Genomic DNA, 13,113 nt, shown 5'->3' on the forward strand with positions numbered 1-13,113 from the left:
TGAAACTGGATTATTGTTTAACCCCATACACAAAGGTAAACTCAAAATGGATTACAGACTTGAATGTAAGTCATGAAACCATAAAACTCCTAGAAGACAACATAGGCAAACATCTCCTGAATATAAGCATGAGCAACTTCTTCCTGAACCCATCTCCTCGAAAAAGGGAAACAAAAACAAAAATGAACTCATGGGACTACATCAAACTAAAAAGTTTTTGTACGGCAAAGGACATCATCAACAAAACAAAAAGGCATCCTACAGTATGGGAGAATATATTTGTAAATGACATATCCGACAAGGGGTTAACATCCAAAATACATAAAGAACTTACACACCTCAACACCCAAAAAGCAAATAACCCGATTAACAAATGGGAAGAGGATATGAAGAGACAGTTCTCCAAAGAAGAAATTCAGATGGCCAACAGACACATGAAAAGATGCTCCACATCGCTAATTATCAGGGAAATGCAAATTAAAACCACAATGAAATATCACCTCACACCAGTAAGGATGGCCAGTATCGAAAAGACTAGGAACAACAAATGCTGGCAAGGATGCGGAGAAAGGGGAACCCTCCTACACTGCTCGTGGGAATGTAAGCTAGTTCAACCATTGTGGAAAGCAATATGGAGGTTCCTCAAAAAACTAAAAATAGAAATACCATTTGACCCTGGAATCCCACTACTTGGAATATACCCAAAGAATACAACTTCTCAGATTCAAAAAGACATATGCACCCCTATGTTCATCACAGCACTTTTTACAATAGCGAAGATATGGAAGCAACCTAAGTGTCCATCTGTAGATGAATGGCTGAAGAAGATGTGGTACATATGTACAATGGAATATTATTCAGCCATAAGAAAGAAACAAATCCTACCATTTGCAAGAACATGGATGGAGCTGGAGGACGTTATGCTCAGTCAAATAAACCAGGCGGAGAAAGACAAGTGCCAAATGATTTCCCTCATTTGTGGAGTATAACAATGAAGCAAAACTGAAGCAACAAAATGGCAGCAGACCCAGAGACTCCAAGAACGAACTAGTGGTTACCAAAAAGGAGGGGTGTGGGAGGCTGGGTGGGGAGGGAGGGAGAAAGGGACTGAGGGGTATTATGTTTGGGACACATGGTGTGGGGGATCACGGGGAGAGCAGTATATCACAGAGAAGGGACATGGTGGATCTCTGGCAACTTGCTGCACTGATGGACAGTGACTGCATTGGGGTATGGGTGGGGACTTGATGATATGGGTAAATATAGTAACCACATTGTTTTTTCATGTGAAACCTTCATAAGAGTGTATATCAATCATACCTTAATAAAAAAAATTTCTTATCATGTATTGGGTTTCTAGATTTCTCCTTGTTTTTTCTTTTTTAACAGTGTTGCATTCTTTTTATAAACAATTATTTAAGACCTTTAGAAACAGCTGCTTGCCATTTGTTGACTTTTTGGAAAAAATCAAACTTTGATTACAAATTAAAAATGAGGTTTTTAAAGATCTCAACTTGATGAGCTCTGACACAGTTTTAAAACCCTTAGATTTGTATTGAGAAAAACCTGGCTTAAAAAAAAAACTGCATTTGTCATTACCAGAAAGAGACATCTTCAGGTAAAAATAATGAAAACCCCATGCCGCACAGTTCTGGTTATTTGGTCAGTGGGCAAAAAGCAAGCTGTAAGGTCTTCAGCTCCAATCTTTCATTCATGTCTTACTGCTGGAATTTCACATTCATTTTTTCTTGTTGAATGACTAAACCAGATGATGGTAGAGATGATAAGCCAGAAGTTACTCAGCCCTGCCCTGCTCAGCCTCAGGCACAGACCAATTCCCAGCTGGTGAATTTCCGGCTTTTATCTCTTTGCCATGTTTTGATTTAGGGTTTTCTGGACATCTGTGTTCGTAATTGGAGTTGCGGCAGTACCGATGTTGAGGTGGCTGATCTTGGGTGTCATATCCTTGATTTTCCTTATCCTCTTACTTGCTGTCTTCTCTAGGCTGTCTTTGCAAAGAGGACCCCTCCCTGCAGAATCGTGGTCTGTAACCACAACATGTATTCCGTCTCACTGGTCTACCTTGTTCTCCTGCACCCTGCTTGTCAGCACCCTCCAAAACTTCTCCCTGCACAGGAGGGTTGGAATACTGTACTCGATGCACATAGGGTCCTCCCCGCACAGTAAGGTGGGAGCCATTGCCTGCAGTAGGACCTGGCCTTCCGGAACTCTCGCCCATTGCGTTCATTTTCCCACTCTTCACTATTCTGATAATTCTGGGGTAATGTGGAGGACCCCTGCGACGTGGGTAGCGTCTATAATGGTTACTGGTCTGCTGCCTATTTACTGCCCTGCACTGGAACTCAACCAGGGCCTGTAACATTCGCTGCCTCCGCACTCTTTTCTCCTTCAACGGCCTCAAATTCCACAGCCTCTCCATCTCCTACACTGCAAGGGTACTTCCTGGGGTTATTTTTTATGCAGCCTGCTGTACAAATGCATCTTCCTTTGTGTCATTCCTATTGATGAAACTATCTGTTTCTTACACTGAACCATTTCGCTGTTCCCAAAACATTCATTGTGATGACTTTGTTGTTTCCGCTGGCGGATGCCTGGGATGTGAGGCTGCCTGGGCCTCCGCTCCTTGCTCCCCAGCCCGTGGTGCGGGGCTTGGTGTCAGCAGCGCTGAGGGTGAGAGCGAGGGCAGGGCTGGGGGCGGGGATGGGGCAGGAGTAGGGGAGGCCTATGGGCAGCTGCCATCTCTGCCTCGCTGCTCCTGGCTGCAGTGACGGTGACTGGGGCTCGCTAAGGAAGCTGCGGTGCCTCCCCTGGTGTGGGTAACTAGGCCGGCAGCAGCAGTGGGGCTGCTTAGGGATTTCTGGGGTCCGATTTCTGGGGTCTGATTTCTGGAGTCTGCTCTCTGTCCCTGCTACCAATCAAATTCAAAAGTTTTGCATTCTTACTTAGCTTGTAAGAGTTCATAGTAGATAATAATTTTTTATATTGTTTAAATGACCTTCTTTGTCCTAATTAATGGGACTTTAAAATTCCTGTTCCACTGACTATATGTTTTCAGTATTAGTGAGACAGGGAAGGAACAGGGAGCAGCCCCCTCCAGTTAGAGCAAGGTAAGGGCCCTGGGAAGGACAAACTAGATGTTTACTAAGGAGTTTAGGAAGGTGGAAAACAGGAGACTTGCAGCTGAAACAATGCAACAATGTATAAGAAAGTTCCAGCCGAACCTCCTGGATAAAGAACCATTTTTCTGACTATAAGTCACGTTGCTCAGGTAACTTGACCAAGGCAAACTGGTTACCAATATATATGACCTTTAGTGTGATTGGCTAAAATACAGCTGGCATTCTGAGGGGAACCAATAGAAAACAAACAGCTTCTCTCCCTCGTGGATACAACAGGCATAAAACCCCTGGACCTGAACCCATAAGCAGCAGGAGTTTTGTATCTTTACTTCTTTCTTCTTGCCTACCTTGAGCATTTGTGAAGTTCATTCTTTGACTTGGTAAACAAGAGCCCTGGTATCATCTTCTGGGGGCCTGTCCGGGATCTCTCCCTGTTCTCAGCCACCTAGAGGGCAGCTACCATTCCCTACTATCACTTTAATGAATTCCTCCCTTACTGTAAATCTTGAGGTGAAATCCCGAGTAAAGTACCTTTGAAACTGAAATCAGTCAAAGGGAGTGTAACTTCAGGAGAGGAAATCCCAGGGCAAAATACCTCTAAAACCAAAACCAGTCAAAGGGAGAAATAAAGTTTAAAACACGTTAATTGCTTTCAAATTGCGGTCCAGGGCTGTCCCTTTCCTGCTCCTGCAGAAGCAAGCAAGCCCTCCCCCTAAGCTCTCAGGTTCAGATAAGCCCTGGGTTACCCAGGTAATTACCCATTGATACGGAGATGTACTACTATCCACCCCTGAGGAATGCCTGTTGATATGCAGATGCACTAAAGCCAGGTGAGATATTCTGGAAATATTTCAATTTTACCCAGAGGCCAGCCCTCCAGAAATCTCGCCTTACAATCTACTCATTCCCCCTCTTCTGCAATGGTCCTTGGGTGAGAAAACTGAAGCATTGAGACAAGACTAATGACATACAATGGCAACAGCAGTAAAATCATGATAATCCTCAAGCTGGAGGATTCAGCCAGGTTCAAAGTCCTATGCAGGTTAAGTCTGTAGCTCGCCCATTCCATAGGCAGGCAGTAGCTGAAGAGGTAGAGGACTCAGAGCAATCATCGCCATGGCAACTGCAGCCATGGGGTGCATCCAGGCCACAAGGATTGTAGAAAAAGTAACCTTAAGGGTGATAAGATACATGTTTTAATGACACCAGCATAGGCAAATCTTGTCCATCAGGTAGGATACATGCAAGAGAGTGGTCCTGTGATAAAACAGTGGCAGGAACAGGATCTTGCCCTGGTCTAGTGTACCAGACCTTCACCCCCCTCCCTGTGGGAGTTACAGGTGGGTCAATATATAGGACCAAGGGAGGTACATGCACTGGCTGTAAAGATAAAACTTCCCTGTAAGATGCTCTTACCTCCTGGATGTTTTGGGTACAGTACCATGGTCTTTGGGGGCCACTCTGCTGTTACTCCAGGAATATGAGGCCAGCTTCCAGGCCTTTTCTCCAAGGTGCCAGAAGGGCCAGACATCGCTGGTCCATGTGTCAAAATGTCCAGGGTTACATCCATTCAACAGTGTCTCCAGGGTTTCATGCAGTTGGGGCTGGCAGCAGGATGTTGCTCTACTGGCCATATCCTGGCTTCAGTAACTATTCTTTTGTTTGCACATACAGTTGTATAGGAGAGACAGCAAGGTGCATTAGCATGTCCACAGGGCTCAAGGCTCCTTTATGTGGTTTCTCACTCAAATGCTGTAGCACTGGCTATAGACAAACCAACCAGCCCTGTAGACTATTGGTGTCCAACTTCAGGCCACATTTCAACAAACTGTTGTAACTCTCTGTCATGCCTGCCCCTGTAGGGTTGGTTATATGGTACATGGGATTTCCACATTATTCCTGATTGCTGCACCCGCCCTTGTAATGCATGTCCAGTAAAGTGGGTGACTTGATCCCTCTCAATCACCTGTGGCCAGCCATAAGCTGCAAAGAGACGCTCTAGGCCCCTCTTGGTGGTTTGCTGATCTGCACGATCTGCAAGAAAAGCAACCAATAGTCCAGTAGCCATGTCCACACAAGTTGTGGCATACCGATATCTTTCTGATATGGGCAGAGACCCAATACAGGCTATCTGCCACCTGACAAGGGGTATCGGCCTCCTTACTATTTGTCCCATGTTGCTGCAGGACTCGGTGTTAAGTCCCTCTTAGAGCACACAAAGCACTCTGCCTGGGCTCAGCTGACTTCTTCAAAGGTCAATGGGAAGTCCCACTGACAGGCTACAGCCCACATTGTCTTTTGCTCTGCCTGCAACAAACGCTGATGTAATCATTGGGCCACATCAGAGGCAGGCTTTCCTTCTAACCAACGCACCTGGGCCAATGTGTCTGCTTCATCATTCCCTGGGGATGCCAAAGGCAAATGGCTAGTCACATGATATACGGCAACTGTCTTAGTCTGACCAGAGGCCCATAGGTCTTGCCACAACTCTTGCCTCCAAAGGGGCCAGTGACCAACCATCCAGTGGGCATGGTACCATGTCAATAGCCACAGAGTCAAGCCCGATAGATGGCCCAGCTGTCAGTGCAAACAACTATAGGGGAGGGCTTCTGGGTGATCACAAGCCATACGACCCACAACTCAGCCCACTGGCTGCTCTTTCTTCCCCTCTCCATCCTCCATCCATATTGTTTCAGGATGGAAAGCCACAGCCCTCCACTTCAGGGGCTGCCCATGACTGGAGCTGTCTGTATACCAAGCATCTTCAGCTACAGGGGCTTTTTCCTCCTGATCAGGAGTCTTGGCTACCAATGGCTCAAAATCAAGTTCTTCCTGCCTTCCACTGGTATAGGTCACTGACCCCAATAAGTGCTGGAGTTCTCCACCTGAGAAGCTAGTAGAGAGGGTGCTACGCTGCTGTACATACGCACCCTATTTGCCCAGTGTAGGCGTCTGTGCCATGCTACTCCATGGCCTTTGGGTCCAGTCTCGCACCCACCCTGCGATGGGATAGGTGGTTATTACTTTGGTCAGAGCTGTTCCAGTGATGGCCTCCATAGCCAGCAAGGCATGGTGCACAGCAGTCAATTGCCTCTCTGTCAAGATGTACTGGATTTCTACTCCTTTCCATAGTTGTGACCCGAATTCAGTAACTTGGCGTGTATGTTCGAGCTGCTGCCAAAGACCGCATCCATAACCATCTTTGGTTACATGAACATCCAGCTCACGGCCTTGATGAGTCCATTACACTCTAGGCCTGTACGGCCTTGACTGCCCACTTGGCAGCAGTAAAAGCAGCTGCACATGTCTCATCCCAGTCCCGCCTGATGCCCTTTCACACCAACTGGTATAAAGGCTTCAGAATTTGTGCCAAGTGTGAGATAAACACTCTCCAGAAACCCAAAAGACCCCAAAACTCTTGTAATACTGCCACAGTGGTAGGGGTGGGGAAAGCCTGGACTTTGTCTATGCCTGCTTCAGGAATTTTAGTTTTACCCAACCTGACAACCCCCAAGAATTTTACAGACAAACCAGGTCCCTGAACCTTGGTGCTGTTCACAGCCCGTCCTTTTTCCTGTAGATGTTGCAGCAGTCTAGGAGCTGCCCCTTCTAAATCTGAAAGAGAATCAGATGTGAGCATGATATCATCAATGTAGTGATACAACTGCACTGTTTGCAGTTTCTTCCATGTGGCCAAGTCCTGGGCTACAAGTCCGTGACTATTGGTGGGACTGTGGAGGTATCCCTGTAGAAGGACATTGAATGTCTACTGCTGGGCTTCCCACGTGAAGGCAAACTGTTCCTGGCTTTCCTGTGCTATGTCAATAGAGAAGAAAGCATTAGCAAAGTCCATAACATAATGATATGTCCCTAGTCCATGACTGAGTGTGTCCATAAGGGCTGCTATTGAGAGGACAGCAGCATGCAAAGGGGGTGTGACTTTATTCAATTCCCTGTAGTCCATGGTCATATGCCAGGAAATGCCTGGCTTTTTCACTGTCCACACTGGGGAATTAAAAGGACTATGAATGGCCTTTATGATGTCCACCGTCTCCAACTCCTGTGGAGTTTCTCCAATTTCCTTGTGTTGCCTAGGCAATTTATACTGGGTGGTATTTGTCACTCACCAAAGTACAGGTAGAGCTACAGGTGGGTGCTTAGCATGTCCTCTCAGAACTGCCTTTACCACACGTACCCTCAGTCTGAACTCACCTGCAGTGGTCTGTAACCACAGGCCCTGCAGGATGTCTACCCCCAAAATATATTCAGGGATGGAGAAGTGTACTCCTTTGCGGGTAAACACCCTATCCCCAATGGAATTTGGGCTTTCTTCTCTAATTTCCTTACCCACATAGCCATCTATCACAGCAGAGGTTCCGGGAAAATGCTCAGGGTTGCCATAAATCAGAGAACACTCAGCTCCTGAGTCCACCAGCGCTAGGACACATTATACATTCACAGGGGACAAATAAACTGCTAATTCTACAGGTGGCTTCTGGTCCCTACCACGTCCGCCAAGGTGGGGGCCTTGAACCTCCCTTCAGGCAAACTGTGATGCCCAATCGTTGTCCTGTGGGGGTGAGGACCCAGGCAGTGCCTGAGTACTGTTCCCCAGGAAGTCTTGCAGGGACACAGGCTGGACGTAAGTCTTTGATTCCAGCTTCTGTGTCTTGGACCTCAGCTGCTGGAACTGCTGCTCTGGCTTTAATTGGTGCTACAGTTCTAAAGGATCCTATTGGGCTGCCCATCAAGTTTTTCTTTCACTACCCTGGCGTTTATCAAATCAGCCCATGTCTGGGTCCTTGAGACCTTCACGGGGCCCTTTGCACGTCTCCTTTTGATAAGGAAAATACTCAACACAGCTGTCAAGGTCAGCAAACTGCTTTTTTCCTCCAGTTGGCAAAGCCCTCCCAGCTCCCTCCCCCCTCCTCCAGGCTCCCCTTTTGCCCTGCGCATGCCGAAATGCCACATATCAAAATAATATAAATTGCTCCCCTTGCTTGTGCTCAGGGCTCAGACCTTGGGAGATTACTCCCCTCTGGGCCCGCTGGTGTAAAATAAACCTCAACACTCCAAGACCTCCGAGTGCCACTTGGTTCTTCCGTCAGTGATCTAGTCCAGGTTTTCCAGTATTTTCTGTAACACTTTCAGTTGTAGAACATACTTCCTCCCATGCTCTTATAGTTTCAACCTCCCCCAGATCTGCCAAAGTACAGGTAGCCTCTCTTATGTGTTGCTCTGTGTGGGGGACAAGAATAGTCACTAGGGACCCAAAGAGAGATGGGGGAGCTGTATGGAGCACTAGATTTCTCATTCTTATGGTGAACAGCTCCTCACTGGTGCTCTGGGGTCCATATTATAGATTATATTTTTCATGCCCATCTCCCATAACACCTGCTGGAGCCCCGCATAAGTTTTCCAGCTAGTGGGTAAGTATGGTAAATCACCCTGATTAGGCTAAACTGCCCTGATGGCTGCTGTCAGCCAATCCAGAAGTACCGGATTCCCTGAGGTGTGACAGGCACTTTGCAACTGCTACTGGAGAGAAGGGTGAATCATCAGGGAAGCCAATCTACTCATTTCAGGATCTGACATAATGATGTTTTCCACCCCCATATCCCAGAGACGTAAAAGCCATGTAGACAGAGGTTCCTGATACGGGACACTCATGTCAGCCAGCTCACCCTGGGTGTAGGGGTGGAGCAACCTGGGGAGGGGGTAGCTCCTTCCCCTAAGGAGCCCACAGTTGTTGTGTTTTTACTTTCTTAATTCCGACTGCTTTGCTTAGGGTGGTTGATGGATTGATGGTTCAGAGAGCAGCAGGTGTGGTCTCAGTTCCAGAGAGAATGGTACCTGGCCCCCACCTCCGAGCCTCATCCACTTCCACACCCCAATCCATCTCCAGGGGTTACGGGTTGTGATCTGTCACCCCTGCCTTGGTAATAGAAACAGCTGGAGTTCAGGGATTTACTTTTGGGTTTGGCCAAAATATTTCTGCTCTGGTGGAGGCTGCTACGTTAAAGTGTCCTGTTGCTGAGAAGCTGCAGCTGTTGAACTGGAACCCATGGTGGGAGGCTGGGAGTGGGATGTGGCCAGGTGTGTTAGGACGCCCTGCCCACTGATGGGGGAAGATGACAAGCCTGGGTGATACAGTCTCCTTGGCTGCCTGGCCGTCCTTGGACAAGGCACAACCCATGCAACTAGCTGAGTTGTTGGCAGGGGCTGGAAATAGAACCAGAGGAACTTCTGGCAGTGTCTATGAGGAAGAGAAAAGGAGAGAGACAGACAGAAAGAGAGAGACAGACACGACTTCCACTTCTTGCTGCTTACTGCTGCCGCAGCCCAGGTTGGCCCACTATCCCACAGAGACAGAGATTACGGAACAAGTCTGTCCCTCTGCCATGGTCAGCCTCCCATCTTTCTCCTCCCAGGACAGGCCACCTGCTCCTCTCAGGTCCCCAAGGAGCCCGGCGTGCCTGGAGTCCCGGTGTCTCCTGCGGGCAGCAGAGGGAGCCCACACTCTATCGAAAGAGATCGAGTTTCTCATTATAATACAAAGCAGAAAACACAATAATTTTTTTCACCACTCAGTATGTCCTTACAGATGAAGCTTTAATCTCCCTCGTCCGTCTCTGTTGCTGTAAATTCATGCTCCGTTATGGTGCCATCTGCCCGGATTCGCTAGGAAGAAACTGCAGCAAGTTTGGCGGCTTGCTAGGGCTCCAGAGCTGTTTGCACCGCATTCTGAATTAGGTAGTTACCACCCACCCTTAAAGGTTATGTCTTAGTAAGTTCACATCACTTTCTTAGCCATGAGCCTGCTGTTGATCAGTTGTGTTACACAAAAGTTTCAGTGAACTCACTGACAATTCCAAGATGCTAGTGGCAGAAGGAGAATTTGGCCCGTTTAAAAAAAAAAAAATCTAAGAGCAAGAAACATTGTGGAGCGTAATTTCATCTCATTGTCTAGCAGCTGCTGATTCGCCTTCTCATCTGTTTCTAAGTAATAGATATTGATTCTTCTCAGCTCAGAGCAGGACTACTTTACATATAGTTGCATGCAGTACACTGAATGGCATCTTTTGCAAAAATCCTTTGGGCTGACTGTTAAAGCTAGCCATGATGTCAGATATTAGGATCCAGGGTCATTCTGTGACTGAGCTGTGCCACAGATGTTCCTCACTCTGTGCTCTTCCTGGGAAAAGAGGAAAATGTTTGCCTCTTTCTGAAACATTCCCAGTTTCTCATTTCCCTCTCAAAGCAACTGGCCAAGTTCTGAAACCACTCTTAGTGGGAAGAAACCTTTATCCTGACCTACAGAGCAGCTGTCATCATGCCTGGGGGGGAGGGGGACCAAGAGGAAACAGTAAGAAAATAGTTTCTTGTCTTAAACCGGCGATAGAGTCTTTTACTTCAGAAGTTGCTCTGCTCAACCTTTTGTGGCTACTTGCTGAGACAGCAGCTTCCTTCCTGGGTGAGACCTCCACGCCTGAGGTCCAGGTCATGGCCGTTACCCTGTCTAGGACTTCTCACAGCTGCAAAGTGAACAGGCACAAGGACAGCCTAAGAACCTGTGGGGCCCCAGAGGCTTGGCTTTTAGAACCTCTACAACATGAAATGTCCAAAGATAGAAATGCACCCCTATCCCACAGAAAGATAATGCATAAGTAAATAATAAGTGGCAATGTATGGGCATGAAAACTAGTCGACATATTATGTCTCATCAAGTGTATTAATCCTGACATTCCATTTTTTTCTCCAGTTTGATACTGGTAATTTTTTTTTCCTCGCAGGCTATGCACACTCCCTTGAGTTGTTGGAAAGCTCTGGGTTCTGGGCCCTACTTCTGGGGGACTTGATGCAGATATTGGGTCCTGAATGATCGGGGGCCAGAATGAAGTTTAATCCTAGACCTCACCTGCCTGATCCAGACAGAGCCAACCTTAAAGGAAACGGAGTAGGCTCTTACCTGTCCTTAAATAAAACCAGAAGGACTCTCACCTGTCCCTAAGAAAAGTACTGAGAAGGGGATTCTTTTTCTCTTTCTAGCAGCATGCTCATTCATTCACTCAAGAAACATTTTATTGCAAGCCTACTAAGTGGCAGGCACAGTGCTGGGCATCTGGGAAACAAGGCACACAGGATGCTGGGCCTGCCTGCAGAGCACAGAGTTCCTCGGTCTGTCACCCAGCGCTGGCTGCTCCTGGCTGGCCCCAGGATCCCGCACAGCAGCAGCCCAGGTGGGCGCACTATCCCGCAGAGACAGAGACCCCATCCTTGCCCCCCTGGGGCCGGCTGCTCCCAGTTGGCCTCCAGCATCCCATCCTTGTTCCAGAGCCTCCTCATATTCCTGGCGGTTACAGGTTGAGTGTGTCCTCTAAAAATTCCTATGTACCTCAGAATGTGACTATATGTGGAAATAGAGCCTTTAAAGAGGTAATTAAGGTTAAATGAGGTCACTGGAGTGGGCCCTAATCCAACTGACTGGTGTACTTACAAAACAATAGGACACACACACACACACACACACACACACACACACACACACACACACACGAGACTACGTGTAGACCCACAGAGGAGAAGGCCGCCTGCAAACCAAGGAGAGAGGCCTCAGGAGAAACCAGTCCTAAGAAAACCTTGATCTTGGACTTCCAGCCTTCAGAATTGTGAGAAAATAAATTTCTGTTGTTTAAGCCCCCCAGTCTGTGGTACTTTTTATAGCAGCCCCAGAAAACTAATATACCAGCCCACTAAGAGGCCCACAAAACTCCCTTGGATCTTTCTCAAAAGAAGAAAGAGAAGACGCTCACTCAGCCCCTCCTCCATTTGATAGGAGCTTCTGCAGAGAGGGCAGTCCCATTGTGCACTCACCTACAGCCTCCTCTGCCTCATTTCTCCTCAGTCCACTCCCACAGGTGTGGACAGATCAGCAGGGTCTGGGGGATTTTGCTGGGAGCAGGGGTATGGTTGGGCACTCTTTCTTCAGCCACATTGATTTTTCTCTAGAGCTTCCGGGGTTTGCAGTTCCTTGGGGGAGGGTCCTTCATGCTGCAGCATCTCCCCAGACTCCAGGAAATTTTCAGTTCTTATTTTCTTTGGCCCTTGGGCAGTACTCGAGCCCTTTGCTGCTTCTTGATACTTCCATCCACTGTTTGAACCACCCACTCTGCAAGGAGTGCCTTCTGCCATTCACCAGCCCATCTGCTGCTCAGTCGGTCTGCTCCTGTCCCAAAAGAATTGTGCCAAAATCCAGTGGTGGGCTGATGAATGTGTGTCAAGGGCTCTTCAAACAAAAAAAACAAAACAAAACAAATATGAATCCCTGATTTGTTGCATCTGCCCTTTTCCATGGTGTAAATGCTTTAATCAAGGCCAATTTCAGACTACCAATGTGAGGTCATGGAACAGGGAGTTGGACTGGGAAGACATGCCTGGGGGCACACCATTAAATTGTATTCCCACCACTGAGATGCCACAACAGACGTAAATAACCTCAGGAGCACATAAGGGAGTAAAAAATAAAATAAATAGGAATGATGTTTAGGATATTTATTACCTTTGTATTTTAAAACAATTTATTTAATTGTATGCTCAAATAATTTAGTTCTTAATAATGACTATGTTTAACAACAAGCTTGCAAATTTTCCAAAAATTTAACCATTTATTCCAAGCCCTGTGGCCACCACTTTATTCCTAGACAGTCCGAAGCCCTGCCTCCATGCCCTGACAGTACATTTTCCTGCATGATTCCAGGTGGACTCTTCCAGGTGCACACCTCCATCCTGGCTCCCGGGCTATGCAGCCCTGATGTGCCTGGGCTTTCTCTGGGGCCTGAGTGACTTTCCTGACCCAGGGAGCACTGACAGGGACTTGTTTTGAAGAAAGTAGCAGCAAATTTGTGCTGAGCGACCCACATCTCTCCTGTGTGGAGCTACAGAGAACAGGGTAACTTCTGGGGCTGAATTGTCT

At 47.3% G+C, this 13,113-nt stretch overlaps 1 pseudogene; it reads right to left on the reverse strand.

Moving 5' to 3' along the window:
* Positions 1-1,795: 1,795 nt before the first annotated feature.
* LOC118934425 (Y-box-binding protein 1-like) overlaps positions 1,796-13,113 on the reverse strand; it is a 46,516-nt pseudogene continuing 35,198 nt past the window's right edge.

The sequence above is a fragment of the Manis pentadactyla genome, chromosome 15 (genome assembly GCF_030020395.1).
Source record: "Manis pentadactyla isolate mManPen7 chromosome 15, mManPen7.hap1, whole genome shotgun sequence".
Lineage (NCBI taxonomy): Eukaryota > Metazoa > Chordata > Mammalia > Pholidota > Manidae > Manis > Manis pentadactyla.